This window comes from Hylobates moloch, unplaced genomic scaffold (assembly GCF_009828535.3).
Source record: "Hylobates moloch isolate HMO894 unplaced genomic scaffold, HMol_V3 SCAFFOLD_18, whole genome shotgun sequence".
Lineage (NCBI taxonomy): Eukaryota > Metazoa > Chordata > Mammalia > Primates > Hylobatidae > Hylobates > Hylobates moloch.
In genome coordinates this window covers 55,480,989-55,492,372 of record NW_026652293.1, presented here as the reverse complement: position 1 = coordinate 55,492,372, position 11,384 = coordinate 55,480,989, and the positions used below count along the sequence as shown (strand labels likewise).

The 11,384-nt window shown below is 41.8% G+C and overlaps 1 non-coding gene across 1 annotated transcript; it reads left to right on the top strand.

The window, feature by feature from the left end:
* Positions 1–960: 960 nt before the first annotated feature.
* LOC116458209 (U6 spliceosomal RNA) lies at positions 961–1,066 on the top strand. Its single transcript, XR_004245256.1, has one exon. It is a non-coding gene; the product is annotated as a U6 spliceosomal RNA (small nuclear RNA).
* Positions 1,067–11,384: the final 10,318 nt, after the last annotated feature.

The following is an 11,384-nucleotide window of genomic DNA, read 5'->3' as shown; positions in this document are numbered from 1 at the left end:
CAAAAGATAACTATTAAGTACCTGCTATTTGACAGGCTTAACTGCGACCTCATCCAGGAAGTTTTCCAAAAACTTCCCTGAAATGTCACTTCCTGCTCTGTCTTTCCAGGGCACTTTATTCCTACCTCCTATTCTGCCTCTCACATATATTGCAGGGATCTGTCATTCCCCTGTTCTGTAGACCTCCCATGTTCCTGCTCGAAAGGAGAACTGGTCTTATTCAGCTTCTCACCACCAGCGCTTGACACTCTAAGAATGTCTGTTGATAAAAAATGAATAATGAAAGGAAACAGAGGGGCAAACTTAAATACAGAAACTCTTCATACTCAGAGAGGCAGCGTGGTTTTGTGGTTCAGGGCACAGGCTCTGAAGTCAGACTGCCTTGGTTTTAATCCTGGCTCTAAGATTTAGCAGGAGTCTGAGCCTAGGCAAGTTATTTAACTGCCATGTGCCTCACCTTCCACATTCGAAAAGTGGCAATAGTAAGTACCTGCCTCATAGTGTGCGTGCGAGGATTAAATAAAATAATCTATAGTAAGCATTCAGAATAATGACAGGTATGTAGTAAATGCTCAAAAAATGTAAACTATTACTGTTTGTTCTTCCCCAGTGGATTTGAGTCTTTATGGTGAAATGCGTATGCACTTAGATGAACAAATGGATGGATGTAGGGTGTGAAGAAGAGAGTAAAATTCTAATTCCATTCTCAGTTAAAAACAGAGGGGAAAAGTCAATGGATTTTATGCTTTGCCGTCAGACTTCCCCAGGTAGATGGGAGATACATCTAATTTTTATTCTCTTTGCTTTACATGGAATCTGATGCAACAAGAAGGATGCAGGGGCATAGCAAAGTGTAGCTGTGTGTAACAAAGAAAATATAGCTGGAGGGCAGAATTTGTCATCAAAGAAGGAAAAAAGTATGCATTTTTCTTACTGAAAAAAATGCCTAGTTTTTTAGTTGTTTGCTTCAGCAGTACATATGCTAAAATTGGAATGATACAGAGAAGATTAGCATTGGCCCCTGTGCAAGGATGGCATGCAAATTAGTGAAGTGTTCCATATTTTAAAAAAATCATGAAGGTAGGATTTGGGACCAGTTCCACAATATGAACTGCTAAAAACCCTTAAGATAAATGGTTACTTTTAGGGAGCTGGCAGCAATCCCTGGTCTGAAAACATATAATTTGAGACAATTTAGTTAATCTTGAATTTTAACGAGTTCCTCAATAAACTCTTTCAAAAATGTCAAATAAGCTTTCTCTAAGGATTCCCCCAACACTCACCTTTGGTCTGGTAGCTCTCACTGGTGTCTCACCTCTCTGTTCAATGTCACACCTTTGCTAGAAAGTATAGTGGTCCCACTTTATCCATGGGGAATATATTCTAGGACCCCCAGTGGACGCCTAAAACTGCTGATAATACCAAACTCTTTATATGCTATGTGTTTTCCTATACATGTGTATATATGATAAAGTTTAATTTATAAATTAGGTGTAGTAAGAGATTAACAACAATAAACTAGAATAGTTGTAAAAATATACTGCAATAAAAGCTATGTAAATGTGGTCTTTCTCTCTCTCTTTCAAAATATCTTGTTGTACTGTTCTGCAGGGTAGTTAAAACTGCAGAAAGCAAAACTGTGGATAAGGGAGGACGACTGTAGTCACAGACTCTTCCAGAAACAGTCAGATGAAGTCTTGAAAAAGTGCCCACGAATATGGGAACCACTTGTAGCAGATCATGGAGACCACAGAAAGAGTTAAAACGCACAAAATGCTGCCTCCAATTCCCAGAGCACTGAAGAGAAGAGTCTCATGCTAGGTTGGGGAGTTAGTGAAAACGTGCCAAGCAAAAGGAGGCAGGAAAACACACACACACACACACACACACACACACACACACACACACACACACGAGAAGGTGACTAAAAGTGCAGGGCAGCATGAGGGGAATTTGGAGCGCGTCAGGGAAGTGAAGCATAGACTTGCTCACAGCCCTGCGACTCCCTCACCCTCTTTTCCTGGATTTCTGGCTTTCCCTGGATTTCCCGTAATAGGATCTTCCATTTTCACCTCTTCTTTTACTCCCCTTCACCCTCTGTCTCATTTACTTATGAACTGCAACTGGCCTTAATCGGCTGGGGACAAGAAAAACGTTTAGCCCAGTGGTTCTCAAGGTTTGCTGTGGGTGAGTCAGAGGCTGGGCAGTCTCCATTGTCCCGCAGAGCCACTCACCATCCTTCTCACCGTGCCCCATGCCCTAGGGGGCTGCCTCCTGTGTAGTGAAACAAGAGGCTCTCTTACCTCTGGCTTCTGGTTTGCAGAAGATTGGCAAAGTGAGGTTGGGGTTCTTATACCCCTATTGGGCCATCAAGCACTGGCTGAGTCCCTCCATGGCAAAATCCCAAGCACGTCCTATCTTATGGCCCTTCCCACAGTCCCTCTGCTCCAGATTCCAGCAACCCATTTGCTGCGTGTGCCCCTGCATAGCTGCACCAAGGCTCTTAACAGCGCACAGCACTTGCGACTTCTCCTTACCCCGACTACCTCTCTGAAAGGATCCCTTTATTAAACTCTCCTAAAATTATCCTAATTTGAGTGTGTCATCAGTTTCCTTCAGGGGCACTGACACAACAGGGAGCTTGTCTAAAATTCAGATTCCTGGGTATTGACTGCAGAAATTCTGAATAAATAGGAGGTCCCGAGGGGATCTACATTTTTAACAAGCGCCTAATTCTGATGCTGGTGGTCCAGGGATGATTTTGAGAGAGATTTGCCTACACCTTAATTGTTACAGTGGACACAGTTCAGATTGAGTCAAATAGTGAGAATAACACAGCCCTCATGGTTCCCATTGTTCCATTGTCTCTCCTGAGAAGTCCAGATTTTTGGGTGGGATCATTGTGAGCCAAGTTGGAAAAGGCAGGGAGCTTTCTAAACCAAGCCCTGGAATCTGTGGGAGGGCTCTGGTAGCCAGAAACATAGAATTACAGAGCATCAGAGTATGTGACATAGAGTTTCTCAACACCTCATCGATTTATGCTGGCACAGTTTACCTATAGCCGAGGGCCCCTGAAGTTTATTTGTATTGATTGCAACATCACTCACAGGACAGGGAGATGTAATAGATGGCATATGCTCAAACATGAAGTTGAAGAGTGGGATCTATGCAAGCCAGCCATACATGCCACTGGTCTACCCAATGGTTGTTACTAACACAGTGTGAAAAGGAGGCACTTGGCCAAAGAGAAAAGAATCAGAAAATGAACTGGTGTTAGGGAAATGACAAGGACCAATCAGGCATGCAGAGAAAACCCAAAACCTACTTGCATCTTGAAGTCCTATGGACAGAAGCCTGGCCTGTTTTGCAAGTATCAGGTGTATTCCTGGAAGATGACTCTTTCAGGTATTTAGAGTAATACTTGTTTAGGTAACAGGGCAGACAGCAGAGGTGGTTGAAGAAGAACAATGCCTCTTCTGGGAACTGCAACCTCCTGCTGTTTGTCTGTTTCCTTTCTTAGCATAGTAACTCAGAAGGTAGAGGGACCAGCTCAGATTCTCCTTCACAAGGATATGCTGCAGACGTCAGGCCCCACCACTAGTGCCTGCCTTGAAGGTCTTCAAGCAAGAATCTGGTCATAGACATCCCCTTAAAGAAAATCTAATTTAAATCCTCTGCTATTGCTAAGTGATGTGCCAGAAGAGATTACCCAAATAAACTAATTTGCAATGACATGAATGAAGTACACGTTCCCCTGGCATTCTGCTTCCCGCCATAGCACGCCTAGGTGTGATGTGCCATTAATCCCTTGGTATCTCTAAAAAAAAGAAGAAGATGGGCTGTAGTATCTAAACCCTGGCTTCAAATCTTGGCTCTGTCCCCTGCTTTGGAAGAGTTATTTAACGATTCTGATTATTTGTTTCTTAACAAAACTGAAAAAGTCTGGGAACCTCATAAGAAGATGAAATATTTAATCGTATCGATGCATCTAATCACAACACAGCAACTGTTATAGAGGTGTCAAATGACAGTGGTCATTCTTCTTACTCTTCTAGATGCTCTAGTGAAGCCCCATATCACATTTTCCCTTCCTGTTTGCCGTAACTCCAGGTAAGAGACACTGTAGTCAAAATGACAATTTTGATTTCAATCTTGAAATGTGCAGCCTAAATATAAAGCTCATCTATTTGGTTTGAGGTTCAGAGACCCCAGCAATTCATTCTGAGAGATCCAGGTTCTAAAGTAACTTGATCCCTGCACAAGAAACAGTCTCAACAACGACCTTGTCATCTCCCATTCACTCTAATTTCCTGGGCACCAAAGACTTCTACTTCCTCAGTGGAGAGTCAGATCAGAAGCTATAGACTCAATCCACTAAAACTCAATGGCCCTCTCCCATCCTGCCCCCTGTCTCAGGTGAATCCAGGCAGCCTGCGAGAAGATGAAACTCCCCTGCATGAGTTTTTTTGGTGAGAAGCTTTAAAATCACTAATTCAATCTATTTACTTGGGTGTTGTGCCATGTGTAACACTTAGAATTATCTCTGATGCTCTCCTGTATTTCCTGCATGAATATGAAAATATCCTGAATCTACTGAACTTAATCCCTCAAACCTGCCATTTTATCAATGACCTACCCTAAGTCACTATCTGGGCCCATTCGACACTCATGAGCCTAGATTATTTTTCACCTAACTATACTAGCAAAGAACTTGTGTCCTGTGACTAGCTATTGGGACTGACATTCCTCCATCCATCCGTAGTAATATACATATTATTGGGTTCTCACTACATGTTAGTGCCCTCTTAAATCTGGAAGTACTTGGGTGAATATGAGGAAATTTGGTCTATTGAAAGAAGCATCGAAGTGTTGGACTGAAGATTAAGCACTTGACCTTGGTAGCCTATATCTGTCCCCAAATAGCCAATGTCCCTGTGGAAGGTAGACTCCATCCAACTCCAAACCAAGCCCCTGGAAATGCATCCCTTGTTCTTATTGGTGGTAACAGCCACCTCCTTGAACCTTTCCCCAGCCTGGCCTCTCAAAGCACCAAACAAACCTGAAATTGTCTCAGGGGAGCCCCTGTCTCTCTGACACCAGGGTACTAACAAATTGGACAGGAGCCCCACTAAGTAGAGTCAAAGCTAACTCTCAGCCTAAAGGTGATAGTTTCTTTCTCCCCACCCAGACACAAGGTACCTTGACAACAATCCTTTAAAAATCAAATAATGTCCCCCTTGTTCTATGTTGATTTTTAAATTTTCATAGATTTCTCCTTTTGCTAAAGCCAAATGTAGCTGCACAACTGCTTTTACATTCCTTGCAAAAAGCTATTATATTCAAAAGAAAATGAGAACTCTAGGCTGTGCTGCCCAGTGGCTCCTAATGTCTGCATTACACAGACAGAAAACTAGGATTGGATCCTGCCCATTTTTCTTAAAGGGATGATGGTATAGAGTCTATTTAGTCAAGAGCAGAGGATAAGAGAGGATAGCATTTTTCTCCAAACAAAGGAAGGGCATATATCCCCCAAAGGTTCCTGCAGCCAGGCCTAGGAATATCACCAGTGACCTGGCTTGCTTCCAGTGGGCCTGTTTGGTTTTGTCCTAGCATAGAACATAAACAGTATCCCATAGTCTAGGACATCCAGAGGCTAAAGTGCCTGAGAGATTCTCAACCCTTTCTGTAACTATACATTTATTTTAAGTTCACTCCATGGACCTCCTCTAAACCCATAATTTTATCCTGAGTATCTTTTCTACTCGTTCTGTAGGTTTATATGTCAGTGCTGTTTTATGCTACAAAGTTAATTTTCCTTTAACTCTCTTTATGTCATGATGAATTACTTACATTTAGGATCACTGTGTTTTTCTTTCTTTAGACAGAGACAGAGCACCCTAAGTAGTTGTTCATAACATTGGGACCTAACTTTTGCTAGTTTTCCTTTCTGACATCACAACTTGGTTCAGATGAACAAAGCAGTGGTCCCTGCCTCAGAAAGATGATTAAATTCCCAATGACAGCAAAGTTCACACGAAGCAGGTCTAACAAGAAGCCACAGTGTCTAGCGGCAGCCTGCAGAGTCATATGTGACAGGAAGCAAGGAGAGGGCTGGAAACTCCATCTGGAGCAGTGCCTGACATGCCTTTACAGCCAGAAGTCTTTCATGTTTATTGATGCTAAGGAAACAATTATAATTAGTTATGGCTAAGTAGGCAACATGAAATACCTTTCCATTTATTCTTAATTCTGTTTCTGCTCTTACTACTACCACCACTACCACTGATAGAAGCTCTGTGGAAAGAGACAGAAGGGAGAGTCTGTGGGTAGAGGGAGGGATGGAGGAAATTGGGCAGGTTGGAACTAATGAAGGTAGTCTGAGGAACATCACACTATCAACAGTCTGTTCAGAAGGGAAAGTGATGACAACAGTAAGGACCTTTGTGGAGTGCTTGTTCTATGCTGGGCACTGTTGTAGGTTCATTACCTGTATTATTTCACTGAATCTTCACTACAACACTATCAGGTAGGAACTATTATGATCCCTTAGAGTAAATGGATTGCTGCCACATTGCATATAAAAGGGTGATGTTACATATACAAAGTAATATTGTATATAGATTGAAATCACATGTAAATTAAGATTGATATTACATGTATGTAGATCATATATAGAAGGGTGCATTGGAATCAAGGCCATTTGTCAAGATGGCAGCACTCATTGGAAACTATTCTTTCCTAGGGGTTACTGTTTAAACCAGTGGCCTAGTTTAGAAAGCAACCTTGTGCCTCTTGGAAAAGGAGTTGGGAACAAAAGAAACTAGTTGTTCACAGGGAAAAAAGCAAACATAGAGAGGTTCTGAGATCTGCTCAGAAAGGGATCTGAAATCAAGACTAAGTGTGTGGTCCTTCAAGAAGCAGCAGGCAAGGCTCATCTTAGGAGGAAGAAGAGGAAGCCATCATCTATGTGTCACAGGTGCTGAGGTGTGGGAGACCCCAACCCTCCAATCATCTTCCCTATTTAATTTGCTAATAATGCATCAACATAGTAGACCCTGGCACACATTAGGAACTCAATAAGTCTTACTTTTGTTATTTACTTGGTAAGATCCAAGTGCTTTATCAGTGAAGTACACCTTTCTGTAAATTTAGTTATAGGATCCATTCTTAAGAATTGATTTTAGGACTGGGCATGGTGGCTTCATGCCTCTAATAACAGCATTTTGGGAAGCCGAGACTAGGAGTTTGGGACCAGCCTGGGCAACATAGTGAGACCTCATCTCTAAAAATGTTTAGAAAGTAGCTGGGCATGGTGATGGGTGCTCATAGTCCTAGCTACTAGGGAGGCTGAGATGGGAGGATCCCTTGAGCCCAAGAGCTTGAGGCTGCAGTGAGTTATAATTGTAAAACTACACTCCAGCCTGAGTGACAGAACAAGACTCCAACTCACACACACACACCAAAGTTTTTGCTAAATGGAAGAGAGATTTTGGGGATATCTGGCAATAAAAGGAGAAAATACTCCAGGGGAGATGGATATGGGAAGGACAGAGTGGGACACCTAAGAGAAGCCCCGCATGATTTTCCCAATATTGCCTGGGCAGCCCTAGGAGCTGAGGGATGGGACAAGGAGATACCAGCAGCCTGCAGAAAGCCACAGAGCTGACCTTGCACACACACCATGCATGGACACCCGGATGCAGCCCATGTTTATGCCATAGCATATGCTCTCGCTTATATGCCTCATGCACCCGCTATGTTCCTTTAGCAGGAAAGCTATAGATTATTTTTCCAATGAGTGGCCATTTGGAGGGAGATGTGCAGGTATTTGGTTTACAACCTCTCCCTGCTTGTTGCACAGCATAGGAAGGTGCGGAATGTATGATGGCACAAATAGTAGAACCTCCTCAAAATACTCGGAAACCTTCATCCTTTGCAAACCCAGAGGCTCCTTCCATCCTCCACTATCCTCTTTCAGAAGTTAATCATTTTAATCATAGCAAAGTTTCTTGACCCCGTATGTGTCCCAACAACCAAATAACAGTCTCAACAACATTTACCTGTTAGCTATGGATTCTAGTCTAAAAGGACTCATGTTGCTTTCATCTTCCTAGATCCAGTGCCTGGGCCCAGTGAAATTATACAAAAATGTTTATTGAACACTTAGGTGATTTTACTATGTGCAGAAGTGTATATCAAAATATTCATTGAAACATCTCAGCCCTGGATCTGAGAGTGGGTTAGGTATAGGAAGAAAGGGTAGTGTACCAAAAAAAAAACAAAAACAAAAAACGGTAATATATGGTTTCTGTCTTCTAGAAGTTAAAAGCACATATTCAAAAGACAGATAAGTAGCAACAGGCATGGTATGGTTAAACACTAAAATTAGTCATTTATGTATTATCTGTTTTTCTCATACCCTCGCTGTGCATTAGAAGCTTTGTAAAACTACAGATGCCTGCAGTTCACACACAGAGATTCTGATTAGGTCTGTCTAGTCAGAGTCTACATTTTTAAACAGTCCACAGGCGATTCACACGCGTATTCAGGATATGAATCACTGTAACAAGTGCTAGAGAACATAATTAAAACAGCTACCAGCAAGAACCAGAGTTGGGGGAGGAGTCTCACGGCACGATAGGAACCTCTTTTGAACCCTGAATCATACAGAGAATTTGGATGGTAGGGATGGAGAGTGGAGAGCCTTTTGGTTGAGAAGAAGAATTGAAGACATTGTGAACAAAGGAGGTTGAAAATTAGGGAGAATTAGGGAGCTATTGTTCAAAGGATACAAAATTCCAGATAGGAGGAATAAGTTTAAGAGATCTATTGTACAATGTGGTGGCTAATCACAATGTATTGTGTACTTGAAAATTACTGAGTCGGTTTTAAGTGTTTTCACCACAGAAAATGATGTGTGTGAGGTAAAGTGTATGTTAATTAGCTTCATTTCCCTGTTCTATAATGTATATATGTTGTACCCCATACATGTATATTGTTTTTTATTTGTCAATGAAAAAAGCAAATTAAAAATGCCAATGTTAATTTAAAAAAAAAGAGTTGAAAGTCAAATGGAAACATATTTGCTTAGTGGCAACCATATCTCAGAGTAAGGTGCAGAAGTGCCCATGTGAAGATGGGCACTGGTTGAGGTAGTACCACCTGGCTACCTGATGGCAGAAATAATATCCTTAATGACCAAAGGAAGGCCACAGAGGGAAGGTATGCTTTGGCCATGTAAAACTAAAGAAAATGGCTGAGGCGACTCAATCAATCTAGAGATTTATTCTGCCAAGGTTGAGGATGCACCCAGGAAAAAGGAACACAAAGTCACAGGAACACCTGTGATGTGCTTTTTCCAAAGAGGGTTTGGGGTCTTCCACATTTAAAGGGGAAAGAATAAGCAGTTGGGGAAAGAGAAAAAAAAAAAAAAGGGAAGGATAGATAAAAGAGGCAAGCAATTGCACTCTTTTGAAGCTAGATCAGTGTTCACTGAATCCACATTTTAAACGTGAAAAGAGGGGACAGAGGAATAGTCAACTATGCATTGGCTCCGGCTCAATGAATCTGCATTTTCAGATAAAATAAAGTAAACATAGAGTAAAGGAAGCATTCAAATATGTATTTGTCTCAGGTGAGCAGAGGGATGACTTCTAATCCTGTCTTTGTTCTGTACCTATGAAGATAAGCTGTTGATTTACATTATCAGGGTGAAATTCAACAGAACTCTGTTTTAGGGTAAAGATCTTGGGGTGCACAGAGAATTTTCTTGTGAGCGAATTGTGAGGGAGGCCCCCTGGGGAGGCCTGTAACCTTCTACCTTTGTAGCTGTCTATTTAGGAACAAAATGAAAGGCAGTTTTGAGTGACTCAGTTCCCAAGCTTCTTTTTTCCCTTTGGCGTAGTGAGTTTGAGGTCCTGAAATTTTATCTTCTTTTCACAGCCACAGCCTGGGAAGTAGGGCCCCTTTCTTTGTACCTACAAAACAGCTGTGGATGGCTACAAAAATGGTCTTGAAAAAATGTTGAGATAGACAAAGAAATACATGCATTCCCAATCCCAGATTTCATTATTAAGACTCTATCTCAAGAAAGGTGCCTGAGTTTGAGGTCCCACATTCTTGAAATGGTGACTACTGGGAGCTTCACCTTAAGGGTTGAGGATGTGTTTCCTTGGCTTCCCTTAATTCCCAGATTATCAGGTTTCTTTCTTTCAGTGACTCAGTGGCAAAAGTCTTTTGCCTTTCTACTTCCTTTCTAGGGAGTAATAAAGAAGAGGGGTATGAGTGGGACTCAGGGATAACTGGAGGTAGAGAGGAGGTTCAAGAGATGAACCAAAAATATCTTAAATAAAAAATGCTCCCAGCAGAGGGTCAGGGGTGGATGTGCCTGATTCCGAATGCATGTCAAATATGCATTTGTCTCAGGTGAGCAGAGGGATGACTTCTAGTTCTGTCTTTGTTCTGCACCTATGAAGATAAACTGTTGAATATAAGATGTTCCTACTGTTCTAGGGCAAAACAAGATAGTAAAAAAAGAGGTAATGGTAGATGCTACCCCAGATGGAAAGGTGAGGGGTTATTGATGGCACACACCAAATTTAGTAAGCTCACTTATGACACCCAGTAAGGACAGTTTCATTGCATGAAGCACTTTTTATGCAGGTGTGGGGACAGATCAGAAGATTCTGGAAAAGGCAGATCACCAAAGAACTCAAGATGTACTGGTGTTTTGCCAATTTCCTTCATCAACAACTTGTCTTCTTTACCAACTAAGGGCAAACAAAGAGAACAAACTAAAAAAAAAAAACCAAAAAAAAACCAAAAAGAATTAAATAATTAAACAAAGAACTTAAATAAGAAGGTAAGACCCCCCAAATCTCCCAAGATAGTGAGAAGTGTATTTGCGTCATGTCTGCCTAACAATGAGCTATTATTAAGATGGTAGAAAATAGCAGCAAGTAAGGACTACAGATTTCACCCAGAGGTAGAGCAGACAAAAGACACAACAGTTTCCTGGGAAAGGAAGATGATTCCAATTTAATTCATCCAACAAAACTCTTCCAAGAATGAGACCAGAAACCCTAACTGCATCTTGGAGGGAGCTGGAGGCTTTCCCATCACAATGAGGCCAGCTGCTACCATGGGTGCCAGTGCCAGAGCCAATGTCTGCAGGCACTCTCATATCTGCTTGGGCCAAGGAGCAATCTAAATTAAGATGATCATCTGGGTCTTCAGGCCCTCAGGGTGATTACATATTGCAGCAGTTTCAGCCTGTTTCATGCCTTCCCTCTGCAGATCTACAATGTCTATAGCCAGATTCACTGACCCCCAACCCCTCAACTTCAGATCTCAATCTCCAGAACAATGTGGGCTTAAGACAGGGA